Source organism: Charadrius vociferus, unplaced genomic scaffold (assembly GCF_000708025.1).
Source record: "Charadrius vociferus isolate BGI_N301 unplaced genomic scaffold, ASM70802v2 scaffold9, whole genome shotgun sequence".
Lineage (NCBI taxonomy): Eukaryota > Metazoa > Chordata > Aves > Charadriiformes > Charadriidae > Charadrius > Charadrius vociferus.
The window spans coordinates 1,970,515-1,976,320 of record NW_009661373.1 but is presented as its reverse complement, the minus strand read 5'-3'; positions in this window follow the sequence as shown (position 1 = coordinate 1,976,320).

The window sequence follows — 5,806 nt, the reverse complement described above, 5'->3', positions numbered from 1 at the left end:
CAGCACTAGATAACAGACAGCGGACTGTACGAGGCTTGGTAGTCTCTCAGTGACATCCTTGATATGGGCCCCCGGTAAGCAACACACCTCTCTAAAGTTTGTGTCAGGTTGGCAAATGGGTGCCTACATACCTTTCAGAATAGAGTTGCCTACTACTATCACCCGTTGCTTTTTCTTACACTTTTTTTTCAGTTCTGCATGTTTGCTGCCACTCATTTGTTACGTGTAGAATGCACATCAGTTATGTGCATGTTAGACTTCAGAAAGATTTAAAGTATCAACGGAAAAAGTTCAGCTTTGGCAATCGTGGTCATCATTTACACAAATAAGCCTCCCAGAAAGAAAATTATTTTCACTACTAAATCTAGATATTTAATTTTCGAACTAAGATGGATAATACACAATAAAGGCACCCTAAACTTAAAAAAATATTTTTCTTTCTGAGTGTCTTTATCTTACTGTTTCAAAAAAAACCACCTACAACCTGAAAACAGAGGGGGAGAAATACATTTATTTTTTTTGTCTGTCAGGTTACACTACACATTGCACAGCACTTTGTAGTAATTCACTGTCCATGTTCTTTGTTATTAATTGGACTGAGATGGTGACTACCATGCTGTAGGTGATTTTGATGAAAAAATCCCTCCCTGATATCATGCAGAATACCAGGCCCTAATACTGACTCAGTAGCTGTCCTACAGTGAAGCTCACACCTGCTCATGGTCTGTGACTCAGTGAAATCCATATGGCTTTACACAGTTGCCAGTAGATGGTCAGTTGTAGTTAGATCTTTAAGTCAGATAAAGATTTAGGAAAAACAAAGTCAGAAAATTAATTCAGAAGCTATCCTTACTATGGGTTCTAAACAAAGCTGCTCTATCTGTAAAATCTCATGTGAAAACAAGGCTAATTTAATTGCACAGATTAATTGTTCATAAAAGACTTTATATATAGACAAGGTACACAGCAGGTAGTGTGTAGGGCATTAGATTTTTGGCAGCAGAAATAATGTATATATTCCTCCTTCCTGCATTTGTCAGCATCACTGAGGAAAGGTAAGGGTGTGCAACAATGTCACCACAGCTGATGAGATGAACTCTCTCAATAAAGTCGCTACTTTACCCTATTCTCATCTTCTTCAACAGCAGAAAGAACAGAAAGTTCACTCTTCCTGACCTACTTTCTGTTTTTTTTTTCTTTACTGGAAATATTCCCACTCCTGTCTTCATCGCTCACCCCTGAGGACACTACATTGAATTTTTTTTTTTTTTTTTATTCATCCTAAAGAGGATTTTCTTCCCTTTTGCAAAGAGAAAATGTCTGATTTTCCTGTACTAATGTTATTCCTAGTCCATGTAAGAAACCCAGATTCACAAGATCTGAACCACAAAGGACATTTCAAGATATGAAGCAGTTTGTTATATATGAATAAAAATTCTTAATCTCACCTCAGAGGTGAATTCAAAGGTTCATTTGGTCTGTGCCATCTGACTGTATAAAACCAAAGCAGGAGTCCACAACTGCCTAAATAAAAAGCACTAAATAATATAAGCCTATTCCTATTCTGGAAAGAAAACTGAATTTAGCCTCATGAGTCTGATGTTAGAGCTGAAGTTGCACCACCAAAATTACAGCTGAACTATTGATAAAGCATGCTGAACTGATCAAAAAAATACCTTTCAATGCTTTTCAACGCCTTTTATGCACCTGAGGCACACATTTGGGTGTTCATGACTTAGACATACTCTTTGCGGGGTAAAAGACTGGCTGGATGTCTGGGATCAAAGAGTTGTGCTAAATGGAGTTGAATCCAGTTGGCTGCCGGTCACAAGTGGTGCTCCCCAGTGCTGAGTATTAGAGACGGTTCTCTTTAATATCCTTATCAATGATCTGGATGAGAAGATCAAGTGCACCTTCAGTAACTTTGCAGGTGACACTGAGTTAGGCAGGAGTGTTGGTCTGCTGAGGGTAGGAGAGATCTACAGAGGGATCTGGACAGGCTGCATTGATGGGCTGAGGCCAATGGTATGAGGTTCAACAAGGTCAAGTGCTGGGTCCTGCACTTGGGTCACAACAACCCCATGCAGAGCTACAGGCTTGGGAAAGAGGACTGGAAAGCTGCCTGGCAGAAAAGGACATGGGGGTGTTGGCTGACAGCTGGCTGAATATGAGCCAGCAGTGTGCCCAGGTGGCCAAGAAGGACAATAGCATCCTGGCCTGTATCAGGAATAGCGTTATGAACAGGACTAGGGAAGTGTTTGTCTCCCTGTACTTGGCACTGGTGAGGCTACACAGTATTGTGTTCAGTTTTGGACCCCTCACTACAAGAAAGACATTTAGGTGCTGAAGCGTGTTTAGAGAAGGGTAACAAATCTTGTGAGGGGTCTGGACAACAAGTCTTATGAGGAGTGTCTGAAGGAACTGGGGGTTTTAGCTTGGAGAAAAGGAGGCTGAGGGGAGACCTTATTGCTCTCCATAACTACCTGAAAGGAGGTTGTAGAGAGGTGGGCGTTTATCTCTTCTCCCAAGTAACCAAGCGATAGGACAAGAGGAAATGAGATCAAGTTGCACCAGGGAAGGTTTAGGATAGACATTAGGAAAAATTTCTTCACTGAAAGTGTTATCAAGCATTGGAACAGGCTACCCAGGGAAGTGGCTGAATTACTATCCCTCGAGGTATTTAAAAGATAGGTAGATGCGGTGCTTAGGGACATGGTTTATTGGTGGTTTTGGCGGTGTTAGCTTAATGGTTGGACTCAATGACATTAAAGGTCTTTTCCAACCTAGATGATTCTATGACTCTACTATTCTATGATTTTTTTAAGCAGAAGTCTGACTTTCCTTCTGCAAAAATGGGCTTAGATATAGCTATGTACTTTCTTCAATAGAGGGAAATCCCCTGGAAACTTTTAATTTTTTTTTTTTCTTTAATTCAGGAAACTGTTTACTTTTTACTCTGTCCATTGCATTTTTCTTCTACCTGATGTGTTTATTTCTATAGTGACTAACATTATCCTCACATTTTTAAAAGCTGTTTTTCTAAAAATAAATGGCTAGTTGAGAATAGAAGCCAAAAATTAAATCATTGGCAGATGTGGGTTTGTGTGTTCTTCCCACTTTGACAGAAAGGCTGAAGTGGGTTCTCAATCTGGCAGATTTAATTTCTTTAATGGCCTCTATTTGCTCTGTGATAATAGTGTGGACAGAAACAAGGAGTATGGCTACACAGCAGAATGCAAAGCTAAGAAAACATATTCAAGGAGCTAGCTGTTCATAAGAATGACTGAGGATCTAGATGCAGAGATTAACTGAATGATGTTGGCCTACTTGATCCATTATTTTCCTTTTTGTGCATTTTTAACCAAATAAAAGTATTCCAATGTAGACAACAGAGCACAGATCTGTCATACCTTTCCTGAGTTGTATCTGTAGTCAGTTATATTCAGATTTTTTATAGCTTGTGTGCGTCTTATTAGAGCCCAGTTCTCTTGCAGTCTTTAGTCTTCTGTACAGCAACTGCACCAGAGAAGTGTAACTTTTCCTACAGACTTTTCAGAAGTAGAGAAAAGCCAAAATAAGGCGATTTTTTTTCCAGTTCTACCACTTTTTGAAAAGCCTGACTACTCAGACATTGTGCAAAAGAAGAGCATGACCCCTGTGAATTAAGAGACAGGGAGCTTTATTGTACCTCTCTGTTGGGGGTTAACCCTGTAGGCAGCTAAGCACCACATAGCAGCTTGCTCACTCCTTACCCCTATGGGATGGGGGTGAGAATCAAAAGAGAAAAACCAAGAAAACTCATGGTCAAGACACAGATAGTTCAATAAACAAAGGAAAGAGGAAGAAAAGTGGGGAAAAAAAAATAATATGCAAAGGCAATCACCCATTACCTCATGCAGGTAGACCAATGCCCGTCCTGTCTCCGAACAACAGCTACTTTCCAAAAAATGGCTCTCCCCTCAGTATTTATTGCTAAGCATGACATGATATGGCATGAAATATCCCTTTGGTTAGTTTGGGTCAGCTGTCATGGTTATGTCCTTTCCCAACCTCTTGTCCACCTCCAACCTACCCATGGAGGGGAAGAGCTGGAAAAAATAGGAAGCCTGAACAAGTACCACTCAGCAATAATCAAAACACTGGTGTGTTATCAACACTGTTTTAGTCACAAATCAAAAACATAACACCATGCAGGCTGCTTTGAAGAAAATCAACTCCATCCCAGCCAGACCTGCTATACATTGCTAGCTGCCAACCTCAGAAATCTGTTTAGGGTGGCATTTATCTCAGCCATTGCAGATGCCTAAAATCTACTTGTCCAAGTTTAAGTTAAGCTCTAGGCATCTCAATGAATTATAGGGACTTCCAGAGTAATGCATTCCAAAGACTAGCATCTTAAGGTATACAAGACAAATTATCCTTGATTTTTCCATGCGTTAAAAAAAGGACAATAGGTCGATGAACTTGGACTTAACAAACTTCTGGACTGAAAATTAACTCATATCAATCCTGTATTGGGAATTCAGAGTGGTGAGGGGCCTGCTTCCAGCTGTTGAAATCTACTACTCTCTTGAACACTACCTATGACTTTACAGATCCAAAGAATGTTTTTTGACCTGTGTCCTCTGTTGCTTCAGTTCCTATATGACATATTCAAAGTTGGAGTTCAGAACACAGGTCAGTGCCTCTGTAAAGGATATGTATTATCAGAAAGAAGAAGAAATAATCTTCAAAGCAGAGTTTAAAAATTAATTCATTAGTGCATTAGACTTCTGCTGGTTCTGTGAATTTTACTGAGTATGTATATAGTATCCCCAAGAGAAAATAATTGAATGCTATGACTATTTGCAATCTACTAGTATTTTAAACTTGATTGACTACTACAGAGTTTACTCTTCAGGTGTTTTCCAAGATGTCTGATATAATCTACATTAGCTGGATTTCTGTAACGTGGTAGCATGTAATGTACAATTAGGTTAGGCACAGGCATACATTATCATGAATAGGCTTGGGCATAGTCAGCATGTAGAAACTCATTTGTGTTTAACAGGATACTAATGTTAGATATCAATGCATTATTCATAGCCAAAAGGAAAGCAAATCGTTTTACATAGCAGTTTCAATATTTCATGTTTTCCTATTCAGACTTATTGAAAAAGACTAAGCATAGTAATTTTTTTGACACTGAACTAATAAATGTAAACATTTGTAAATTATATCATATCCTTCATTTTGATCATTGATTACTGAACACCCAGTGATCATTTTTTTCTTTCTTTTCCTTCTCCTTTAAAGGGTTTATAACATATTAGCATGTCTGCACTTCTGCATGCTGGCAGTAAACTTTTTAAACTATTGACAGATTAATCTAAAGTTAGCAGTTCATCTGGAACTGTGAACATCTTAGGTTGTAATTTAAAAAAGAACATCATAAGTACATTGCAAACTCATACAGCATGTCTATGTGTGTATTTCTCTACTCTCCATCTTAGGAACACAAGACAAAGCAATTTTGTTTTTAAAAGAATGTGATACAGAAGACTGAAATATTCCATTACTTATTTCAAAAGCTTTACACAATTCCTGTACCTATGGGTTGCACCAACTATAAGTATTGAAGTGATTATTTTTTAAAAAAACTCTAAAACTACGGCAATTTAAGGTCAATGGACAATAATGCTTCTTGGGTTGCAAAAGTTATTACGATAGGGAGAGGAGAGGAGAGGAGAGGAGAGGAGAGGAGAGGAGAGGAGAGGAGAGGAGAGGAGATCTTTCCATACAGATTCCTTTGAGTCAGTGGCAGGCA